At 33.2% G+C, this 26,501-nt stretch overlaps 1 pseudogene across 1 annotated transcript in view; it reads left to right on the top strand.

Moving 5' to 3' along the window:
- Window positions 1–26,501, top strand: part of LOC143240069 (atrial natriuretic peptide receptor 1-like) — a 460,913-nt pseudogene that overhangs the window by 393,688 nt on the left and 40,724 nt on the right. Inside the window, exons 6-11 of the transcript XR_013021546.1 lie at window positions 3,649–3,781; window positions 8,135–8,217; window positions 10,919–11,039; window positions 11,975–12,040; window positions 15,868–15,948; window positions 18,246–18,350. The product of XR_013021546.1 is annotated as an atrial natriuretic peptide receptor 1-like (transcript). The remainder of the gene's footprint in view (window positions 1–3,648; window positions 3,782–8,134; window positions 8,218–10,918; window positions 11,040–11,974; window positions 12,041–15,867; window positions 15,949–18,245; window positions 18,351–26,501) is intronic.

Here is a 26,501-nt window from a genome sequence, read left to right as displayed (position 1 = left end):
TTAAATATTAGAATAACCAAATAGTTGGCTGCGAACAGTGTTGATTAGTTGTCCATTGTATATAGTCCTTCACTTCAAAATCAGCGACTGCTGGCATTGATAGTTATTGGGTAAACAAAATAGAAAAACATTAAACTGAGATTAAACCAGTCCAACTCTTTTACAGTGTTAACTCTAGTGGATTAGCGGCAAGTCTGCGGGCTTATAATGCCAAAAATCAGGTTTCGATACTAGTGGTGTACACGGCAGACATTGCGTAATTTTGCACTTGACAAAAAACAAACCAAAACAATTTGATATTTAAATTGTATTGCGTTGAAACATTCCAATTTAAATCATATTTAATAACAATTATAACACTGTGTTGTTCGTGTTTGATTTTTTATCTTAATCGGTTAACAATATCAAAAGTTATGATTAACCAGAGATATAGCTCATTACAATAGGAAAACAATTAGATCGAATACATGAGTATTTCAAAAAACATATGAAACCCTATCACTCGAGCACATTCGATTAATGGACCTTTCTTCTTCAGGGACAACTGTGAATGACCATGTAAAGCAATGTGAGAAAAAGCGGTGTGTGAGTGACGTCATGCAGGTCACCATGGCATCCCGCAAGTGTTTATTTCTATTGAAAAATGACAAATATATTGTGCTTAAATAGAAGTTGAACCTGGTTGACAAGAAAGGAATTACAGGACGTGTGTCTTATCAAACTTCGTCATTAGGTCCAGATGGCGCTAAAGATATGCGTATTATTATGTAGTTATGTAAGCTGATATCGAAGTTCATTTTTACTCCTGAAGATGGTGTGCGTGTAGGGTCACATTCTTAAGGCTTATCTCCGGTTTTAACAAACTATTCACTTTTAAGTTTAATTCATTTATTTTTAGAGTACAAGTAAAGTCATTTACAAAATATGTCTAAAACTATATGTTATTGATAAATGTGTTTGTTACTTCCTTAAGCAGTTCAAATGTAGTTGTTTCAATAGAATCTAAACATATAATAAGTAGAACCTAAACAGATGTTGAGTGTATACTAAACATATATTATATATAACATAAGTATGTATTATGTAGATTTTGAATATATATTGAATAGAAGTTAAACATATATTAAGAGAACCTAAACAGATGTTGAGTGTATACTAAACATATATTATATATAACCTAAGTATGTATTATGTAGATTTTGAATATATATTGAATAGAAGTTAAACATATATTAAGAGAACCTAAAGAGATGTTGAGTGTATACTAAACATTAAATTAAACATTCTGTAAGCATATCATAAACAGGTGTTAAGTAGGACATAAACAGATATTGAGTGTATACTAAACATTAAATTAAACATTCTGTAAGCATATCATAAACAGGTGTTAAGTAGGACATAAACAGATATTGAGTGTATACTAAACATTAAATTAAACATTCTGTAAGCATATCATAAACAGGTGTTAAGTAGGACATAAACAGATGTTGAGTGTATACTAAACATTAAATTAAACATTCTGTAAGCATATCATAAACAGGTGTTAAGTAGGACATAAACAGATATTGAGTGTATACTAAACATTAAATTAAACATTCTGTAAGCATATCATAAACAGGTGTTAAGTAGGACATAAACAGATATTGAGTAAAACATAAACATATATTCAGTAGAACCTAAACATATAGTAACTATAATATAAATAGATATTACCTAAAACCGACCCAGCTATGAAACAGTGCTTCATTTTGTTCATTATTTCAGCCAATAGAAAAGTTGAATTATTTAATAAAAAAACAACGAATTGTGAATTACACTGTTAGAGATAAATACATATAAATTATTCCATACAAAGACAGCTAGAGAACTCTTAACTAATTTTGTAGGAGTAAGTTATATATTTTAATTCTTCAAAATTAATTGACTACCTAAATTTAGGGCTAGCTCAACCGTGTAGACAATACATGTATTCTACCGTGAGAAAGCATTAAAATGAGATATATTTTACTTTTATTATAAAAGTGAACTCTTTTTATCTAACCAATCACATGACAGCAATGTTTGCCACGCACATCAACTAAAACAACGCATAATAATTTTACATTCGCTGCTAGTTTGCACTAACTTCATAACACGACCTCTGGTGCTCTTGAAACCACACCATACCGTGTGAGGAATGTATGTGACTTTAAATTAAAATTTTAAAGTTCTACACAAGTCTAAATAAAGTCCACGTTAAAATACAAATAATTTTGATTGGACAGTTTATGGCTGTATTAAAGTGACTTTTAATTTGATGAGAAGTAACGAACTGTCGTGCGCTGGTCCAAGTCTTAATTGATTTAATGATGTAGATAGTTTTCTATGTGGCTATTGATTACATAAGTTATATTATGGACTTTTCTTTTAAATATTCAACAGTCAAGTGACACACGAAGTAATTATCCATTAATATGATGAGAACCACAAATACATGACATGTGGCCCTCTTTTGACGTAATTACTTAAATAATATTTTGAATAAAATATGGAAATTTAATTAATTTCCCACTAAGAAGTTTTGTAAAAAAAAAAAAGTCACCTCTTTTACTTTTGAAATGTACGTATTTTCACGTAAGTCTGCACAGTGTGACCGCCGAAGGTCTGTAGTTTACTAATGTAACACCAGAGGGACGCCTTGTCATTGATATTAACAAGTTTAAACGAAGAGGACTTTTGGACTTTGTAGAAATATAAACAAGTAAAGGACATTGTTTGATGCCCTGTTGTAAAACTTAGGAGAAGCTCGTGTATGTTGTTTACAGAGGGGTGGAAACAACCCCTGCAACCTTGTAAGGTTGTAACATGATCCAGTAGGGGTCAAGTATAATTAAATAGGTTTATTTTGTTGAAAACGAAAGAAAGATATTATCAGATCTCAAACTAGAGGACTGATTTATGTTTATAACGTCATATACAGTTACAGAATCAGTTCTATGGAATATCATAACCCAAATTCTCTGAGTAACTGATTTGTTTTGAAAATTATATACAATTACACGATCAGTTCTATGGAATATCATAACCCAAATTCTCTGGGTAACTGATTTGTTTTGAAAATTATATACAATTACACGATCAGTTCTATGGAATATCATAACCCAAATTCTCTGGGTAACTGATTTGTTTTGAAAATTATATACAATTACACGATCAGTTCTATGGAATATCATAACCCAAATTTTCTGGGTAACTGATTTGTTTTGAAAATTATATACAATTACACGATCCGTTCTATGGAATATCATAACCCAAATTTTCTGGGTAACTGATTTGTTTTGAAAATTATATACAATTATACGATCAGTTCTATGGAATACGAGATGTAATAGCTGATCAATATTAGTGTTAGATATGTTTAATCTTATGACCTCAGCCAGTAATCTGTACTTGGGAAAACATTTCTGGTATTTAAAAAATAAATCAATTTTGTATATCTGTGTTTATAATAAGACATATTAAAATGCGTTCAAATAACAAGACGTAAAAGAAACAAATTTAACTTTGTCTATGAACGTCTGAAAAGAAGCACTTTCTGTATTTGTTTAAACATTAGAGATAAATTCGAGAAGTGTATTTTGATAAGTTTATTATTTTGAAACTTCATAGGTTGTGATACAGTACTATGGGGCAAAAAACGAATATTCAAACGAAACAAAAATTCACTGGCCAGCCAATAAGATACCAGTAGACAGGCCACCTTGCGGTTTTGATGGGAAAGACCCAATCTGCCTTACAGAAGGTAATTTACGCTTCTTTAAGACAGATAATACATATGAAAGAATGTGGTTAAAAATGGCTGTACATTTTTATATGTAGATAAATATTATAAGAGAGTGTAGTAAGTCACGACCTAATATAAATACATTCAAGTGGAGAAAACGTTCAAATTTCAAAACAGAACATTTGTATATAGTATAATAATAAAGTATGTATGTATAAGCATGCTTAACAAGTGCATGTTTGTATGCAAAGTCATGTGATAAAGTTAGGACACCCTATGAAAGCCTGTGTATTTTTGTAACATTTTTGGATATATTGATATTTAATCTCAATTTTAACAATACTGAGATATTATAGGAATATAACTAAACAATTAAAAGTGAAGAAAAGACTTTTCAAGATCTTCTGTAAATGTAATTCTACAAAAATGCATATTCTAACTGAGGAAAAAGTTAGGACACCCTCACAATTATTCCCATTTAAAATGGCTCAACTCACACACAGGTGTATCACACTAGGTGCACCTGATTAGAAGATCGTTACTCAGCATTTTAACTTGCATGGGAAGTGTGCAAGGAGGAAACCTTTGCTCTCAAGGCCAGACTGAAGTTTGCCAGAGAGAATGTATACAAAGACCAGGACTTCTGGAAAAATGTTCTTTGGACAGATGAGTCTAAAATTAAAGTATTTGGACACTGGAACAGAGGACACGTTTAGCATAAACCAAATACAGCATTACAGGAAAAGAACCTTATACCAACTGTGAAGCATGGAGGTGGAAGTGTCATGGTTTGGGGCTGCTTTGCTGCAGCAGGACCTGGACAGCTCACAATCATAGAATCCACCATGAATTCTACTGTGTATCAAAGGGTGCTTTAGGATCATGTGAGACCATCTGTAAGAAAATTAAAGCTGAAGCGGAACTGGACCCTGCAACACGATAATGACCCAAAACATGCCAGTAAATCCACCAAGGACTGGCTAAAAACTAAGAAATGGAGAGTCCTGGAATGGCCGAATCAAGGCCCAGATTCTAATCCCATTGAGATGCTATGGGGTGACTTGAAACAGGCTGTGCATGCAAGAAACCCCTCAAACATCTCACAGCTGACAGAAGTCTGCATTGAGGAGTGGGGCAAACTTTCTTCAGACCGATGTCAGAGACTGGTAGATGGCTACAAGAAGCGTCTCACTGCAGTTATTTCAGCCAAAGGGGGTAACACTAGTTATTAGGGGGTAGGGTGTCCTAACTTTTTCCTCAGTTAGAATATGCATTTTTGTAGAATTACATTTACAGAAGATCTTGAAAAGTCTTTTCTCCAGTTTTAATTGTTTAGTTATATTCCTATAATCTCTTAGTATTGTTGAAATTGAGATGAAATATCAATATATCAAAAAATGTTACAAAAATATACAGGCTTTCATAGGGTGTCCTATCTTTTTCACATGACTGTACGTAATACGTGACTTTAACAAGTAGACTTCATGTTTATCTTGTGTTTAAAAGATTGTTTCATATTTATTAGTTGGTGTCTGAAGTTACATATTTAATACAGTCTTGGCCAAAATGTTTACGTATTTTGTAACAAATAAAGCATTGTTAATAAGATGCAATACAAATAAACCTAACATTGTCGAATTAAGACATGTGTCTTCTATGAAACACCTACATATGTAATTTGCATAATGAGAATGGTTCGATGGATATCATAAACTATTTATTAGATCACCAAACAATTTTATCAAATTAGATGGGTAATTCAGAATTTCACTTATCACAAAATCTTACCAATATACATATAATGACAAATATAACATCAAATTACTATAAATAGCGTAAACAACACCTTATATCAGTTTATATTAAATATTCAGCACTTTTTTACTCTTTTAACCTCTGCAAAGTGACTTGACATGCTGTTGAGGGACCGGCACGGCCAGGTGGGTTAAGGCGCTCGACTCATAGTCTGAGGGTCGCAGGTTCGAATCCCCGTCACACCAACCATGCTCCCCCTTTCAGTCGTGGGGGCATTATAATGTGACGGTCAATCCCACTATTTGTTGGTAAAATTGTTGGCGGTGGGTGGTGATGACTAGCTGCCTTCCCTCTAGTCTTACACTGCTAAATTAGGGACGGCTAGCACAGATAGCCCTCGAGTAGCTTTGTGTGAAATTCAAAACAAACAAACATGCTGTTGATGAGGCTATTGATGTAGTGCACCGTGATTTCATTCCCACATTGTCACTAGAAAACGCTGCAACTCAGCTGCACGAGCTGGTTTAGAGTCATTGTTAGGAATTTTTCGACTCAGTTCTGTCCAAAAGTTCTCAATAGGATTACAGTCTGGAGAATTTACTGGCCATAACAATCTTGTAATGTCATTCTCGTTTAGATAATCTTGTACTATACCCGTTCTGTGGGTAGTGACACCCTGGAACTCAAATTTGTTGCCAAACTTTTTAAGAAATATTGTCTCATCTGAAGCCTGTAGAAGTGCCATTGACGTTTCCCTAGAGATTATAAAAACAGTTTTATCGACATCACAAAAAACAGTTTTTTAACCATGATGAAGAGCTGCTCACACATGTACTGCACCACCCACTGTGCATTCCCTGTAGGAAAGACAGCCTTTCCTTATCTATTCTCCATACAAACGACAAGCGCGAATTCTACTTTCATCTTTAACATGCCGCAAACAGTACTCGTATGGAAAGATTTCATGCCACCAGTGTCTTAACTGTAAGTTGACATGCTGTCTTGTCCAAATAACTGATGACGTTGGTAAATTCTGGTTAATATTGGTTTGCAGTAGGCCCCTTTTGCAAAATAACCTTGTTTGGCCAATCTTATATTCACTGTTCTTTCGGATACCTTGAGATAAATGTGTTCATGTCATTCATGTCGCAAGGTGTTGCAAGACTTTTTCACTTTGACATGATAACCTTATCAAAACACGGTTATCTTGGGCAGTAGTTTTTCCTATGACATTACAGGACTGTAAACACAGTACACAGGGGTTATCCAATTGTTCTCGCAATGTCTCTTTTGCTTCATATAATCTCTGTAATGTATATGACTTGTGGCACGTTACGAGGTATGATTCTACACCAAGTACACAGAAATTGTCTGAAGCACTATTGATATGTTTCGAAAAGGATTATAAGAATTTTATGCAAATAAGGTGTGTGTGAATGTTTTGACAAACAAATATTTAAAACAACGTATACAGATAAGAATAACAACTTGAACATGTTTCACTGTTGCTACTCAAGAATTTACTCAGTAACTACTCCACGTATGTAGAAAGTAACATAGTATGTAAATATTTTAATTAAGATTGTATGTGTATTTAAACAGAGCATTCTATAGAAATCAGCTGTCTTAAACGTACGTTGTGCTTGTGGTCAAACAGATCAATTCTTACTCATTGTCCCTCTAGAAGTATGTACGTTGTGCTTGTGGTCAAACAGATCAATTCTTACTCATTGTCCCTCTAGAAGTATGTACGTTGTGCTTGTGGTCAAACAGATCAATTCTTACTTATTGTCCCTCTAGAAGTATGTACGTTGTGCTTGTGGTCAAACAGATCAATTCTTACTTATTGTCCCTCTAGAAGTATGTACGTTGTGCTTGTGGTCAAACAGATCAATTCTTACTTATTGTCCCTCTAGAAGTATGTACGTTGTGCTTGTGGTCAAACAGATCAATTCTTACTTATTGTCCCTCTAGAAGTATGTACGTTGTGCTTGTGGTCAAACAGATCAATTTTACTAATTGTCCCTCTAGAAGTATGTACGTTATGCTTGTGGTCAAACAGATCAATTTTTACTTATTGTCTCTCTAAAAGTATGTACGTTATACTTGTGGTTAAACAGATCAATTCTTACTTATTATCCCTCTGGAAGTATGTGCTTTGTACTTTTGGTCAAATACATCAATTCTTACTTATTGTCCCTCCAGACAAAATGTACGTTATACAGTAGTTAAACAAATATTTTATGTCAATAATGATCTTTTTCAGAAATACGTTATACCTATGGTTAAACAGATCATTTTTTAAAATAAATATCTCTTTAAATGTATGTACATTACACTTGTGGTTAAACAGCTAATTGTTTTTTTCTTATCATTCGTCAAGAACTGCTTTAGCTCTGTTTAGTGATGCTGATACATGACGGGGAAGTGTAGTTACCTTTAAACAAAACTGTTGTTGTTCAGTTGAAATATAAATCATTTTATGTCACTCATAACAAATTCATTAGACATCGTGAAGTGGTGTGAACCAGAATCCACACACTAGAGTAAACCTAGAAATGCATGAACATGCTTTTAACAAACCACATGAAGAATTTACTGATTCTTTTCTTGTAGATTTTCCGCTCTGGGAAACTATTCTAGCTGCTGTCTTTACATTTGCGATTAATGTGCATTATAATTGGACTCCTGGTGTACAGGTAAGCAAATTGTTGGTTCTTTTAACATTCATTATTTAAATAATGCTGGTGTTGTCTTCTGGCATTTCTAACAATTATTATTTGATTAATTCTGGCGTTGTGTTCTGACTTTTCTCAGAATTATCATTTGATTAACTCTAGTGTTGTATTATGGTTCTTTTAACAATTACCATTTGATTATTTCTGGTGTTGTGTTCTGGATCTTTTAACAATTACTATTTGATTAATTCAAGTGTTGTGTTCTGGTTCTTCTAGCAATTACAATTTGATTAACTCTAGTGTTGTGTTATGGTTCTTCTAATAGTTACCACTTGATTAATTCTGGTGTTGTGTTATGGATCTTTTAACGAATATTATTTGATTAATTCTAATATTGTGTTCTGAATTTTCTAACAATTATCATTCGATTAATTTTAGTGTTGTGTTCTGAATTTCATCATATGATTAATTCTAGTATTGTATTCTGGTTCTTCTAACAATTACCATTTGATTAATTTTAGTGTTTTCTTCTGGTTTTTCTAACTGTTATTATTTGGTTAGTTCTAGTTTTGTGTTATGGTTCTTCTCACAATTACCATTTAATTAATTCTAGTGTTGTGTTCTGGTTCATCTCACAATTACCATTTAATTAATTCAGGTGTTGTGTTCTAAATTTTTTAACAATTATCATTTGAATAATTCTAGTGTTGTGTTCTTGTTCTTCAAATAATTACTATTTAATTAATTCTACTGTTGTGTTCCAGATTTTCTAACAATTACCATTTGGTTAATTCTAGTGTTGTGAATTGGTTATTCTAATCCTTCGATATGATTAACTCGAGTGTTGTGTTATGGTTCTTCTAACAAATAACATTAAATTAATTGTAGTGTTGTATTCTAGTTCTTCTAACAATTGCCATTGATTAATTCTAGTGTTGCATTTTGATTCTTTTGTTGTACATTTACTTATCATTTGATTAATTCTAGTGTTGTGTTATGGTTCTTCTAACAATTACCATTTGATTATTTCTGGTGTTGTGTTCTGTATTTTCTAACGATTAATTCTATTTGTGTTATGGTTCTTCTAACAATTACCATTTGATTATTTCTGGTGTTGTGTTCTGTATTTTCTAACGATTATTATTTGATTAATTATAGTGTTGTGTTCTGGTTATTTTAACAAGTAACATTTAATTAATTCTTGTGTTGTGCTGTAGCACTTCTAAAATTATTATTTGAATCATTGCTCGGCATTATCAGATAATGATGGTGATTGATTTGCAATTTGATGTTCGCTGGTTCGAATCCGTCATCGCACCAAAAGTGCTCGCGATTTTTGCCATTAGAATATTATAATGTGACGTTGAATCCCATTATTTGTTGGTAAAAGAGTAGTCTAAGGGTTGGCAGTGGGTAGAATGAGTAGCTACCTTTCCTCTTTCAGGAAAGACTAATGCATATAGCCCATATAGCTGTGAGATGTTTGAGGGGTTTCTTGCATGTACAGCCCGTTTCAAGTCACCCCACAGCATCTCAATGGAATTAAGATCTGGGCTTTGACTCGGCCATTCCAGGACTCTCCATTTCTTTGTTTTCAGCCAGTTCTTGGTGGATTTACTGGTATGTTTTGGGTCATTGACGTGTTGCAGGATCCAGTTCCGCTTCAGCTTTAATTTTCTTACACATGGTCTCACATGATCCTAAAGCACCCTTTGATACACAGTAGAATTAATGGTGGATTCTATGATTGTGAGCTGTCCAGGTCCTGCTGCAGCAAAGCAGCCCCAAACCATTACACTTCCACCTCCATGCTTCACAGTTGGTATGAGGTTCTTTTCCTGTAATGCTGTATTTGGTTTATGCTAAACGTGTCCTCTGTTCCAGTGTCCAAATACTTTAATTTTAGACTCATCTGTCCAAAGAACATTTTTCCAGAAGTCCTGGTCTTTGTATACATTCTCTTTGGCAAACTTCAGTCTGGCCTTGAGAGCAAAGGTTTCCTCCTTGCACACTTCCCATGCAAGTTAAAATGCTGAGTAACGATCTTCTAATCATGTGCACCTGGTGTGATAACACCTGTGTGTGAGTTGAGCCATTTTAAGTGGGAATAAATGTGGGGGTGTCCTAACTTTTTCCTCAGTTAGAATATGCATTTTTATAGAATTACATTTACAGAAGATCTTGAAAACTCTTTTCTTCAATTTTAATTGTTTAGTTATATTCCTATATTCTCTCAGTATTGTTGAAATTGAGATTAAATATCTATATATCCAAAAATGTTACAAAAATACACAAGCTTTCATAGGGTGTCCTAACTTTTCACATGACTGTATTTAGCAGTGTATCGGTGTCTACATAAAATAGAGTATATATTCAGCACGAATAGCTAATATAGTTAAATATTTCACAAGAGATATTATTAATTTGTGATATTATTAATATATGATATTATTAATTTATGATACTATTAATATTTTATATTATTAATTTATAATACTATTAATTTGTGGTATTATTAATTTTTGACGTTACTAATATGTGATATTATTAATTCGTGATATTATTAGTATATAACATTATTAATTTATGATACTATTAATATTTGATATTATTAATTTATGGTATTATTCCTTTTAAATTTAACACTTTATTGAGCTATAAGAAAAACCAAATACACCTACTCTATCTACACATAACTTTCACCTGTTTGTTCACTATGTAGACGAATGAAGCTTGAAGCAGCACTTGCTAATATGTCCTGGAAAGTAAGATGGGAGGACATCAAGTTTACCAAACCTTGTAGAACAAGCATGATGATGAGCAGACTTTCCATTGGCAGCATAGTATGTTGAGAACCAGTTGACTTCTTAAGTTTAAGACGAATTACGATTGGCAGCATAGTATGTTGAGAACCAGTTGACTTCTTAAGTTTAAGACGAATTACGATTGGCAGCATAGTATGTTGAGAACCAGTTGACTTCTTAAGTTTAAGACGAATTACGATTGACAGCATAGTATGTTGAGAACCAGTTGACTTCTTAAGTTTAAGACGAATTACGATTGGCAGCATAGTATGTTGAGAACCAGTTGACTTCTTAAGTTTAAGACGAATTACGATTGGCAGCATAGTATGTTGAGAACCAGTTGACTTCTTAAGTTTAAGACGAATTACGATTGACAGCATAGTTTGTTGAGAACCAGTTGACTTCTTAAGTTTAAGACGAATTACGATTGGCAGCATAGTATGTTGAGAACCAGTTGACTTCTTAAGTTTAAGACGAATTACGATTGACAGCATAGTATGTTGAGAACCAGTTGACTTCTTAAGTTTAAGACGAATTACGATTGACAGCGTAGTTTGTTGAGAACCAGTTGACTTCTTAAGTTTAAGACGAATTACGATTGGCAGCATAGTATGTTGAGAACCAGTTGACTTCTCAAGTTTAAGACGAATTACGATTGACAGCATAGTTTGTTGAGAACCAGTTGACTTCTTAAGTTTAAGACGAATTACGATTGGCAGCATAGTATGTTGAGAACCAGTTGACTTCTTAAGTTTAAGACGAATTACGATTGACAGCATAGTATGTTGAGAACCAGTTGACTTCTTAAGTTTAAGACGAATTACGATTGGCAGCATAGTATGTTGAGAACCAGTTGACTTCTTAAGTTTAAGACGAATTACGATTGGCAGCATAGTTAGTATAGGATTCAAAATAGTTTATTTGGTAATGAATGCAATATTAAGTTTTGGTTACTATTCTGTGTTGGTTTTCAGAGCAGCCTATTAGATCCAGTAGGAGTTGGAGGTGGACAACAGTTCGTACTCATAGGACACTACAAGGTAAGATACTGAATCAAACCTGTTTTTCTAAGATGCTTTATGAGGTACATTCACTGATTAGAGTAACTAAATTCTTTACACAATAGAATGTGTTAAATACATCGGAAAATGCACAGTTAAACAGTTGCTAATGCTCTAGGTAATAATGGGTGTCATAGTTCTGGAGTATGTAGTTAAACAGTATGTAATGTACATTCTACATCTATAGTTAATAAAAGATATGACAGTTCTGGAGTACATTGATAAACAGTAGGTAATACAGGTTGTACATTTCTATTTAATAAAGGTTATGACGATAGTTCTAGAGTAAGTGGTTAAACAGTATGTAATGTACATTCTACATCTCTAGTTAGTAAAGGGTATGACAGTTTTAGAGTACATAGTGAAACAATAGGTAATATAATTTCTTCGTCTCTAGTTAGTAAAGGGTATGACAGTTTTACAGTACATAGTGAAACAATAGGTAATATAATTTCTTCGTCTCTAGTTAGTAAAGGGTATGACAGTTCTATAGTATATATTTAATGCATAGGTAATGTACATTCTACAAGTCTAATTATTAAAGGGTATTATAGTTCTAGAGTACATAGTTAAACAGTTGATATTATGTATTCCATTTCTAGTTAATGAAGGGTATGATAGTTCTAGAGTACACAGTTAAACAGTTGATATTATGTATTCCATTTCTAGTTAATGAAGGGTATGATAGTTCTAGAGTACACAGTTAAACAGTAGGTGATGTACATTGTATATATCTAGTTAATAAAGGGTATGATAGTTCTAGAGTACATAGTTTAACAGTAGGTGATGTACATTGTATATATCTAGTTAATAAAGGGTATGATAGTTCTAGAGTACATAGTTAAACAGTAGGTGATGTACATTGTATATATCTAGTTAATAAAGGGTATGATAGTTCTAGAGTACATAGTTAAACAGTAGGTGATGTACATTGTATATATCTAGTTAATAAAGGGTATGATAGTTCTAGAGTACATAGTTAAACAGTAGGTGATGCACATTGTATATATCTAGTTAATAAAGGGCATGATAGTTCTAGAGCACATAGCCTTAACAGTAGGTGATGTACATTGTATATATCTAGTTAATAAAGGGTATGATAGTTCTAGAGTACACAGTTAAACAGTAGGTGATGCACATTGTATATATCTAGTTAATAAAGGGTATGATAGTTCTAGAGTACATAGTTAAACAGTAGGTGATGTACATTGTATATATCTAGTTAATAAAGGGTATGATAGTTCCAGAGCACATAGTTAAACAGTAGGTGATGTACATTGTATATATCTAGTTAATAAAGGGTATGATAGATCCAGAGCACACAGTTAAACAGTAGGTGATGTACATTGTATATATCTAGTTAATAAAGGGTATGATAGTTCCAGAGCACATAGTTAAACAGTAGGTGATGCACATTGTATATATCTAGTTAATAAAGGGTATGATAGTTCCAGAGTACATAGTTTAACAGTAGGTGATGCACATTGTATATATCTAGTTAATAAAGGGCATGATAGTTCCAGAGTACATAGTTAAACAGTAGGTGATGTACATTGTATATATCTAGTTAATAAAGGGTATGATAGTTCTAGAGTACATAGTTAAACAGTAGGTGATGTACATTGTATATATCTAGTTAATAAAGGGTATGATAGTTCTAGAGTACATAGTTTAACAGTAGGTGATGTATATTGTATATATCTAGTTAATAAAGGGTATGATAGTTCCAGAGTACATAGTTAAACAGTAGGTGATGCACATTGTATATATCTAGTTAATAAAGGGTATGATAGTTCCAGAGTACATAGTTTAACAGTAGGTGATCCACATTGTATATATCTAGTTAATAAAGGGTATGATAGTTCTAGAGCACATAGTTAAACAGTAGGTGATGTACATTGTATATATCTAGTTAATAAAGGGTATGATAGTTCCAGAGTACATAGTTTAACAGTAGGTGATCCACATTGTATATATCTAGTTAATAAAGGGTATGATAGTTCTAGAGTACATAGTTAAACAGTAGGTGATGTACATTGTATATATCTAGTTAATAAAGGGTATGATAGTTCCAGAGTACATAGTTTAACAGTAGGTGATGTACATTGTATATATCTAGTTAATAAAGGGTATGATAGTTCTAGAGTACATAGTTAAACAGTAGGTGATGTACATTGTATATATCTAGTTAATAAAGGGTATGATAGTTCTAGAGTACATAGTTTAACAGTAGGTGATGTACATTGTATATATCTAGTTAATAAAGGGTATGATAGTTCTAGAGTACATAGTTAAACAGTAGGTGATGTACATTGTATATATCTAGTTAATAAAGGGTATGATAGTTCTAGAGTTCACAGTCAAACAGTAGGTGATGTACATTGTATATATCTAGTTAATAAAGGGTATGATAGTTCTAGAGTACATAGTTTAACAGTAGGTGATGTACATTGTATATATCTAGTTAATAAAGGGTATGATAGTTCTAGAGTACATAGTTAAACAGTAGGTGATGTACATTGTATATATCTAGTTAATAAAGGGTATGATAGTTCTAGAGTACATAGTTAAAGAGTAGGTGATGTACATTGTATATATCTAGTTAATAAAGGGTATGATAGTTCTAGAGTACATAGTTTAACAGTAGGTGATGTACATTGTATATATCTAGTTAATAAAGGGTACGATAGTTCTAGAGTACACAGTTAAAAAGTAGGTAATAAACATTTTTCATCTCTAGTTAATAAAGGGTATAGTTTTAGAGTATGTAGTTAAATAGTATGTAGTTTATATTCGACATCTACACTTAGTAAATGGTATTATAATCCTAGAGTACCTAGTTAAACAGTGTGTAATGTGCATTCTACATCTGTAGTTAACATAGCGTATCATAATTTTAAAGTACATAGTTAAACACTATGTAATGTACAATTTACATTTCTAATTAATGAAGCATATAATATCTCTAGTACATAACTGAATAGTATGTAATGTACATTCTACATTTATAGTTTATAAATGGTATGATAATTCAAGAGTACATAGTTAAGCAGTTGGTAATATGCCTTACATCTGTAGTTAATAAATGGTATGATAGTTCTGGAGTACATTGTAAAATAGTATGTAATGTACTTTCTACATCTCTTGTTGATAAAGGGTGTGATAATTCTTGAGTACATAGTTCAACAGTATGTAATATATATTGTACATCTCTATTATTTTTTGTCCCTGCTTCATCATTGGGTTGGCATATATAAATATGTTTTTTGTATTTTTGTGTCCCTACTTGATAATTCGGTTTCATATATATAAATATTTTTCCCATATATTTGTGTCCCTACTTTATAATTGGGTTTCATATATATAAATATTTTTCCCATATATTTGTGTCCCTACTTTATAATTGGGTTTCATATATATAAATATTTTTCCCATATATTTGTGTCCCTACTTTATAATTGGGTTTGATATATATAAATATTTTTCCTATATATTTGTGTCCCTACTTGATAATTGGATTTGATATATATAAATATTTTTCCTATATATTTGTGTCCCTACTTGATAATTGGATTTGATATATATTAATTTTTTCCTATATATTTGTGTCCCTACTTGATAACTGGGTTTGATATATATTAATTTTTTCCTATATATTTGTGTCCCTACTTGATAATTGGATTTGATATATATAAATATTTTTCCTATATATTTGTGTCCCTACTTGATAACTGGGTTTGATATATATAAATATTTTTCCTATATATTTGTGTCCCTACTTGATAACTGGGTTTGATGTTTTATAGGGTAACGTCGTTGCCGTGAAACGTCTTCAGAAACATAAAAGGATCGAATTAACAAGAGCAGTGCTGATAGAACTGAAACAGGTACATAGAACAGGTGTAAGTTAGGTGAACTCGTGTTCGTAGAAGTCAGACAGGTGTACTGCCCAAAAGTGCATGACACAATGTACACCAGAATGTGTTTCACCTGTATCTGTTATAACGGACTCGTAACATCTGAGTTTAACAAAGTCACAACTGGTGTTGTGAAAAACAAATAAACTAAGGGATTATATAAAATTAACCGTCTGTGAAATTTGGAGAACGTTTTCTATTTTTCAGTTTTTTTGTACGCACTGGCTGGGTCATTTCATTCACCAATTTCTATAATCGGAGTGGGTTTTACACTGAAATTATTGTAGTAAATGTCCCTGAACAAAGATTTACTCCAAAATAGAGGGAAACAATAGAATACTGAATGTAGCATTGATGTATAGCGTATCTTACGTAATTAACTCTATAAGTTCAGCCAATTACACAGCAGTTGATGATAGAAGTTGTACTTCCCGACAGATTATCAGTAAATATTCATTGTTGGGTAAGTCCCAAAATATAAACGTAGACTGCTTATGATCCGTGTATTGTATTAAATAACTTAGTTGTTATTTACTGTGGGTGTTTGTATTTTCGTAGGTAAACTATGTTATGTCAAGGGGACATTGTATTAGTGTAAACAGTTTCATTTGATAAAGTAACAATTAAATGTTTTATTATTCTATTTGAAACTCCATACGTTTATTATGTTTATTTATAACTAGTAGTTATGAGTCAGACAGACAATTGACGATCAAACTTTTACAGTACTTGTTTAATATTACTTTACTGCCCAATAATAAATATTATCTGTTTCCCTTTTAATTCAGCCCTCTTTTCCAGCCGATAATATGAGAACTTATAGCCCTAGAAATCAAGTTCTGGACTCAGTAGAGATAGCCTATTACGTCGCTTTGCACTTGACAACAAAGAAACAAAACAAAAAGCATTTCTTATACACGCACTATACATATGACCCCTAAATGTATATCTAATAAATTTATGAGTCGTTGTTATTAAATATTTAGAAACTGTTAAAATAATTAATAATATTAATCAGTAACATATTTGCTAAAAGAAACAGCAAACAATGAGCTGGTACACGTAAGTTCAGTTTTAAGTAGCTCAACTAACAGAGAACAGCTCATAATCAAAATGGCTTAAGAAAAATTTAAGTGTGGTGCATGCTATTAAATTATCGTGCATATGAATAACCGTATGTGGCATTCACATCAGTTTTCACATCAATTGTATCATAAGAATCTGAAAAATGGAGTTAAAAATTTTATTTCTAATTTATAACTTTTTTATTTTCTAATCAGTGATGTCGAGAAACCCACTTGTTGAGAAATTTATATGCAAAAACGGCTCGTTTGGGTTCAGAAAATATTTTACATAGAAGAGCGAACAACGTTTCGATCTTCTTCGGTCATCGTCAGGTTCACAAAGAAAGAGGTAACTGACCGGAAGCTGACCACATGTTTGAAAGGGGTTGTGTTACAATGACGATGACCGAAGAAGGTCGAAACGTTGTTCGCTCTTCTATGTAAAATATTTTCTCAACCCAAACGAGCCGTTTTTGCATATATATTTTTTATTTTCTGTTTTATTAAGAGGACGAGAGTAGGTCCCCCTATGTCTATTTTATGATTTTATTACTTAATGTGTTCTCAGTTGAGAATTGTCTCTTTTTATCGAATCGTAAGACACAAAACTAAACTTTTCTCTCTATTCTGTGACCTCGGTATTTTATGCACTTCTTAACGAAAATATATTTTTCTGTCTATCATTTTACGGCCTCGCAGTGGTACAGCGGTATGTCCAGTGACCTACAACGCTTGCAAACGAGCTTCGTCACACGACGTGGACAGAGCACAGATAACCCTTTTAATTTAAAACACCCGTTCTACGATTCTATCACGACATATTGTTTTAGGAAATATATTTTTCTGTGTTTATTCAATTATCATGTATTTTTTCTATTTATTCTGTAATCAGGTATTTCTCTCTGTGTAATATAACCGTGTAATTTTTTTCTTTATCCAATGATAGCGTATTCATTGTCTGTCTATTCTATAATCGTGTATTTTTTCTCTTTACCTATGATAGTGTATTCTTTTCTCTGTCTATTCTATAAACGTGTAGTTTTTCTCTTTATCCTATGATAGTGTATTCTTTTCTCTGTCTATTCTATAATCGTGTAGTTTTTCTCTTTATCCTATTATATATTTTTTGCTCTGTCTATTTTATAATCGTGTATTTTTTCTCTTTATCCAATGATAGTGTATTTTATTTCTCTGTTTATTCAGATGAGAGAGGCTCTACACGACAACATAGCTAGATTTGTTGGAGCGTGTATCGATCCGCCTAATGTCTCAGTTCTAACGGAATATTGTCCAAAGGGAAGTCTTTATGTGAGTATATTATTAAAACTTTCACATCACTATTCATGTTCTTCTGTTATAAATTTTAAAACCTATAACGTATAAATTATCAGTTAACGCATTAATTATCTGTTTTCCCCCCTTTTCTTTCTCAGGTCTAAATATATCATCGTGACACTTAGTATTGGTTAATAAGTTGTGTACTTGTGGTAAAGAAGTGACTGTACTGTATGTGTTCATGGTAAATACATAATTGTGACACTTGGTAATGATAAATAAGTTGTGTACTAGTGGTAAAGTAGTGACTGTACTCTATGTGTTCATGGTAAATTCATAATTGTGACACTTGGTGTTGGTTAATAAGTTATGTACTAGTGGTAAAGAAGTGACTGTACTCTAGGTGTTCATGGTAAATTCATAATTGTGACACTTGGTGTTTGTTAACAAGTTATGTACTACTAGTAAAGAAGTGACTGTACTCTCGGTGTTCATGGTAAATACATAATTGCGACACTTGGTGTTGGTTCATAAGTTGGGTATTAGTGGTAAAGTAGTGACTGTACTCTAGGTGTTCATGGTAAATACATAATTGTGACACTTGGTGTTGGTTCATAAGTTGGGTATTAGTGGTAAAGAAGTGACTGTACTCTATGTGTTCATGGTAAATACATAATTATGACACTTGGTGTTGGTTAATAAGTTATGTACTAGTGGTAAAGAAGTGACTGTACTCTAGGTGTTCATGGTAAATTCATAATTGTGGCACTTGGTGTTGGTTAATAAGTTGTGTACTAGTGGTAAAGAAGTGACTGTACTCTCGGTGTTCATGGTAAATACATAATTGCGACACTTGGTGTTGGTTAATAAGTTGTGTACTAGTGGTAAAGAAGTGACTGTACTCTAGGTGTTCATGGTAAATACATAATTGTGACACTTGGTGTTGGTTAATAAGTTGTGTACTAGTGGTAAAGAAGTGACTGTACTCTAGGTGTTCATGGTAAATACATAATTGTGGCACTTGGTGTTGGTTAATAAGTTGTGTACTAGTGGTAAAGAAGTGACTGTACTCTAGGTGTTCATGGTAAATTCATAATTGTGACACTTGGTGTTGGTTAATAAGTTGTGTACTAGTGGTAAAGAAGTGACTGTACTCTAGGTGTTCATGGTATATACATAATTATGAAACTTGGTGTTGGTTAATAAGTTATGTACTAGTGGTAAAGAAGTGACTGTACTCTATGTGTTCATGGTAAATACATAATTGTGACATTTGGTGTTGGTTAATAAGTTGTGTACTAGTGGTAAAGTAGTGACTGTACTCTAGGTGTTCATGGTAAATTCATAATTGTGACACTTGGTGTTTGTTAACAAGTTATGTACTAGTGGTAAAGAAGTGACTGTACTCTATGTGTTCATGGTAAATTCATAATTGTGACACTTGGTGTTTGTTAACAAGTTATGTACTAGTGGTAAAGAAGTGACTGTACTCTAGGTGTTCATGGTAAATTCATAATTGTGACACTTGGTGTTTGTTAACAAGTTATGTACTAGTGGTAAAGAAGTGACTGTACTCTATGTGTTCATGGTAAATTCATAATTGTGACACTTGGTGTTTGTTAACAAGTTGTGTACTAGTGGTAAAGAAGTGACTGTACTCTAGGTGTTCATGGTAAATTCATAGTTGTGACACTTGGTGTTTGTTAACAAGTTGTGTACTAGTGGTAAAGAAGTGACTGTACTCTATGTGTTCATGGTAAATTCATAATTGTGACACTTGGTGTTGGTTAACAAGTTGTGTACTAGTGGTAAAGAAGTGACTGTACTCTATGTGTTCATGGTAAATACATAATTGTGACACTTGGTGTTTGTTAACAAGTTGTGTACTAGTGGTAAAGAAGTGACTGTACTCTATGTGTTCATGGTAAATACATAATTGTGACACTTGGTGTTGGTTAATAAGTTATGTACTAGTGGTAAAGAAGTGACTGTAGTCTAGGTGTTCATGGTAAATACATAATTGTGACACTTGGTGTTTGTTAACAAGTTGTGTACTAGTGGTAAAGAAGTGACTGTACTCTGTGTGTTCATGGTAAATACATAATTGTGACACTTGGTGTTGGTTAATAAGTTGTGTACTAGTGGTAAAGAAGTGACTGTACTCTAGGTGTTCATGGTAAATACATAATTGTGACACTTGGTGTTTGTTAACAAGTTGTGTACTAGTGGTAAAGAAGTGACTGTACTCTGTGTGTTCATGGTAAATACATAATTGTGACACTTGGTGTTGGTTAATAAGTTGTGTACTAGTGGTAAAGTAGTGACTGTACTCTATGTGTTCATGGTAAATACATAATTGTGACACTTGGTGTTGGTTAATAAGTTGTGTACTAGTGGTAAGGTAGTGACTGTACACTAGGTGTTCATGGCAAATACATAATTGTGACACTTGGTGTTGGTTAATAAGTTGTGTACTAGTGGTAAAGAAGTGACTGTACTCTAGGTGTTCATGGTATATACATAATTATGAAACTTGGTGTTGGTTAATAAGTTATGTACTAGTGGTAAAGAAGTGACTGTACTCTATGTGTTCATGGTAAATACATAATTGTGACATTTGGTGTTGGTTAATAAGTTGTGTACTAGTGGTAAAGTAGTGACTGTACTCTAGGTGTTCATGGTAAATTCATAATTGTGACACTTGGTGTTGGTTAATAAGTTGTGTACTAGTGGTAAAGAAGTGACTGTACTCTAGGTGTTCATGGTAAATACATAATTATGAAACTTGGTGTTGGTTAATAAGTTGTGTACTAGTGGTAAAGTAGTGACTGAACTCTATGTGTTCATGGTAAATACATAATTGTGACACTTGGTGTTGGTTAATAAGTTGTGTACTAGTGGTAAAGAAGTGACTGTACTCTAGGTGTTCATGGTAAATACATAATTGTGACACTTGGTGTTGGTTAATAAGTTGTGTACTAGTGGTAAAGAAGTGACTGTACTCTATGTGTTCATGGTAAATTCATAATTGTGACACTTGGTGTTGGTTAATAAGTTGTGTACTTGTGGTAAAGAAGTGACTGTACTCTAGGTGTTCATGGTAAATACATAATTGTGACACTTGGTGTTTGTTAACAAGTTGTGTGCTAGTGGTAAAGAAGTGACTGTACTCTGTGTGTTCATGGTAAATACATAATTGTGACACTTGGTGTTGGTTAATAAGTTGTGTACTAGTGGTAAGGTAGTGACTGTACTCTAGGTGTTCATGGTAAATTCATAATTGTGGCACTTGGTGTTGGTTAATAAGTTCTGTACTAGTGGTAAAGAAGTGACTGTACTCTAGGTGTTCATGGTAAATACATAATTGTGACACTTGGTGTTGGTTAATAAGTTGTGTACTAGTGGTAAAGAAGTGACTGTTCTCGAGGTGTTCATGGTAAATACATAATTGTGACACTTGATGTTGGTTAATAAGTTGTGTACTAGTGGTAAAGAAGTGACTGTACTCTAGGTGTTCATGGTAAATACATAATTATGAAACTTGGTGTTGGTTAATAAGTTGTGTACTAGTGGTAAAGAAGTGACTGTACTCTAGGTGTTCATGGTAAATTCATAATTGTGACACTTGGTGTTGGTTAATAAGTTGTGTACTTGTGGTAAAGAAGTGACTGTACTCTAGGTGTTCATGGTAAATACATAATTGTGACACTTGGTGTTGGTTCATAAGTTGGGTATTAGTGGTAAAGAAGGGACTGTACTCTAGGTGTTCATGGTAAATATATAATTGTGACACTTTGTGTTGGTTCATAAGTTGGGTATTAGTGGTAAAGAAGGGACTGTACTCTAGGTGTTCATGGTAAATACATAATTGTGACACTTGGTGTTGGTTAATAAGTTGTGTACTAGTGGTAAAGAAGTGACTGTACTCTAGGTGTTCATGGTAAATATATAATTATGGCACTTGGTGTTGGTTAATAAGTTGTGTACTAGAGGTAAAGAAGTGACTGTACTTGAGGTGTTCATGGTAAATTCATAATTGTGACACTTGGTGTTGGTTAATAAATTGTGTACTCGTGGTAAAGAAGTGACTGTACTCGAGGTGTTCATGGTAAATACATAATTGTGGCACTTGGTGTTGGTTAATAAGTTGGGTATTTGTGGTAAAGAAGTGACTGTTCTCGAGGTGTTCATGGTAAATACATAATTGTAACACTTGGTGTTGGTTAGTAAGTTGGGTATTAGTGGTAAAGAAGTGACTGTACTCTAGGTGTTCATGGTAAATACATAATTGTGACACTTGGTGTTGGTTAATAAGTTGTGTACTAGTGGTAAAGAAGTGACTGTACTCTAGGTGTTCATGGTAAATACATAATTGTGACACTTGGTGTTGGTTCATAAGTTGGGTATTAGTGGTAAAGAAGGGACTGTACTCTAGGTGTTCATGGTAAATACATAATTGTGACACTTGGTGTTGGTTATTAAGTTGGGTATTAGTGATAAAGAAGGGACTGTACTCTAGGTGTTCATGGTAAATTCATAATTGTGACACTTGGTGTTGGTTAATAAGTTGTGTACTTGTGGTAAAGAAGTGACTGTACTCTAGGTGTTCATGGTAAATACATAATTGTGACACTTGGTGTTGGTTCATAAGTTGGGTATTAGTGGTAAAGAAGGACTGTACTCTAGGTGTTCATGGTAAATATATAATTGTGACACTTTGTGTTGGTTCATAAGTTGGCATTAGTGGTAAAGAAGTGACTGTACCTCGAGGTGTTCATGGTAAATACATAATTGTGGCACTTGGTGTTGGTTAATAAGTTGGGTATTTGTGGTAAAGAAGTGACTGTTCTCGAGGTGTTCATGGTAAATACATAATTGTAACACTTGGTGTTGGTTAGTAAGTTGGGTATTAGTGGTAAAGAAGTGACTGTACTCTATGTGTTCATGGTAAATTCATAATTGTGACACTTGGTGTTGGTTAATAAGTTGTGTACTTGTGGTAAAGAAGTGACTGTACTCTAGGTGTTCATGGTAAATACATAATTGTGACACTTGGTGTTGGTTCATAAGTTGGGTATTAGTGGTAAAGAAGGACTGTACTCTAGGTGTTCATGGTAAATACATAATTGTGACACTTGGTGTTGGTTCATAAGTTGGGTATTAGTGGTAAAGAAGGTACTATACTCTAGGTGTTCATGGTAAATACATAATTGTGGCACTTGGTGTTGGTTAATAAGTTGGGTATTTGTGGTAAAGAAGTGACTGTTCTCGAGGTGTTCATGGTAAATACATAATTGTAACACTTGGTGTTGGTTAGTAAGTTGGGTATTAGTGGTAAAGAAGTGACTGTACTCTATGTGTTCATGGTAAATTCATAATTGTGACACTTGGTGTTGGTTAATAAGTTGTGTACTTGTGGTAAAGAAGTGACTGTACTCTAGGTGTTCATGGTAAATACATAATTGTGACACTTGGTGTTGGTTCATAAGTTGGGTATTAGTGGTAAAGAAGTGACTGTACTCTATGTGTTCATGGTAAATTCATAATTGTGACACTTGGTGTTGGTTAATAAGTTGTGTACTTGTGGTAAAGAAGTGACTGTACTCTAGGTGTTCATGGTAAATACATAATTGTGACACTTGGTGTTGGTTCATAAGTTGGGTATTAGTGGTAAAGAAGGGACTGTACTCTAGGTGTTCATGGTAAATACATAATTGTGACACTTGGTGTTGGTTCATAAGTTGGGTATTAGTGGTAAAGAAGGGACTATACTCTAGGTGTTCATGGTAAATACATAATTGTGGCACTTGGTGTTGGTTAATAAGTTGGGTATTTGTGGTAAAGAAGTGACTGTTCTCGAGGTGTTCATGGTAAATACATAATTGTAACACTTGGTGTTGGTTAGTAAGTTGGGTATTAGTGGTAAAGAAGTGACTGTACTCTATGTGTTCATGGTAAATTCATAATTGTGACACTTGGTGTTGGTTAATAAGTTGTGTACTTGTGGTAAAGAAGTGACTGTACTCTAGGTGTTCATGGTAAATACATAATTGTGACACTTGGTGTTGGTTCATAAGTTGGGTATTAGTGGTAAAGAAGTGACTGTACTCTAGGTGTTCATGGTAAATACATAATTGTAACACTTGGTGTTGGTTAGTAAGTTGGGTATTAGTGGTAAAGAAGTGACTGTACTCTAGGTGTTCATGGTAAATACATAATTGTGACACTTGGTGTTGGTTAATAAGTTGTGTACTTGTGGTAAAGAAGTGACTGTACTCTAGGTGTTCATGGTAAATACATAATTGTGACACTTGGTGTTGGTTCATAAGTTGGGTATTAGTGGTAAAGAAGGGACTGTACTCTAGGTGTTCATGGTAAATACATAATTGTGACACTTGGTGTTGGTTATTAAGTTGGGTATTAGTGGTAAAGAAGGGACTGTACTCTAGGTGTTCATGGTAAATTCATAATTGTGACACTTGGTGTTGGTTAATAAGTTGTGTACTTGTGGTAAAGAAGTGACTGTACTCTAGGTGTTCATGGTAAATACATAATTGTGACACTTGGTGTTGGTTCATAAGTTGGGTATTAGTGGTAAAGAAGGGACTGTACTCTAGGTGTTCATGGTAAATATATAATTGTGACACTTTGTGTTGGTTCATAAGTTGGGTATTAGTGGTAAAGAAGTGACTGTACTCGAGGTGTTCATGGTAAATACATAATTGTGGCACTTGGTGTTGGTTAATAAGTTGGGTATTTGTGGTAAAGAAGTGACTGTTCTCGAGGTGTTCATGGTAAATACATAATTGTAACACTTGGTGTTGGTTAGTAAGTTGGGTATTAGTGGTAAAGAAGTGACTGTACTCTATGTGTTCATGGTAAATTCATAATTGTGACACTTGGTGTTGGTTAATAAGTTGTGTACTTGTGGTAAAGAAGTGACTGTACTCTAGGTGTTCATGGTAAATACATAATTGTGACACTTGGTGTTGGTTCATAAGTTGGGTATTAGTGGTAAAGAAGGGACTGTACTCTAGGTGTTCATGGTAAATACATAATTGTGACACTTGGTGTTGGTTCATAAGTTGGGTATTAGTGGTAAAGAAGGGACTATACTCTAGGTGTTCATGGTAAATACATAATTGTGGCACTTGGTGTTGGTTAATAAGTTGGGTATTTGTGGTAAAGAAGTGACTGTTCTCGAGGTGTTCATGGTAAATACATAATTGTAACACTTGGTGTTGGTTAGTAAGTTGGGTATTAGTGGTAAAGAAGTGACTGTACTCTATGTGTTCATGGTAAATTCATAATTGTGACACTTGGTGTTGGTTAATAAGTTGTGTACTTGTGGTAAAGAAGTGACTGTACTCTAGGTGTTCATGGTAAATACATAATTGTGACACTTGGTGTTGGTTCATAAGTTGGGTATTAGTGGTAAAGAAGTGACTGTACTCTAGGTATTAGTAACAACAAGTTATATGTTTCATATATATAATATGCTATATAAGGACGTGTAACCAGCATGAAGCACGTGAGTCACAGGCTCGGTACTACTGGTGAAGCGTTTTCTGAGCATCAAACAAGGTAAACAAGTGTTCGATAATATTAGAATGATTAATAGATAATTAAGTAAATTATTTATGTAAAAACAGCTCGTTTGGGTTGAGAACATATTTTATGTAGAGGAGCGAACAACGTTTCTACCTTCTTCGGTCATCGTCAGGTTCACAAAGAAAGAGAGAGGTAACTGACCGCAAGCTGACCACATGTTTGAAAGGGGTTGTGTAATGAGTGTCGGAAAGTAGAGGGCGGTGTTAGATGTTCAATATACAATTGTATATTATTTATTTTTTTATTATTATGTATTATATTATTTTTAATATAGATATAAAGATGTTCCTTTGTATTGGTTTATTTTGGGCTCAAGTTGTTGTATAAGTAAGGCTTCTTTAATTTTGTGTTTGTTTATGTTTGTTTCTTTATTTAGTATTTGAATGTTTTCTATGGTTACGTTGTGTTTATTTGACTTACAGTGTTCGAAAACGTGTGAAGGTGACTTTTTATGTTCTTTGAATCTGGTTTCCATTTTTCTACTTGTTTCTCCAATATAGAAGTCGTGGCAGTTATCACATTGTATTTTATAAATAATGTTGGTGTGGTGTTTGTCAGTGTAGTTTTTACATA

The sequence above is a fragment of the Tachypleus tridentatus genome, chromosome 13, assembly GCF_004210375.1.
Source record: "Tachypleus tridentatus isolate NWPU-2018 chromosome 13, ASM421037v1, whole genome shotgun sequence".
NCBI lineage: Eukaryota > Metazoa > Arthropoda > Merostomata > Xiphosura > Limulidae > Tachypleus > Tachypleus tridentatus.
The sequence above is the reverse complement of the archived record's forward strand: the minus strand, read 5'-3'. Positions and strand labels throughout refer to the sequence as shown.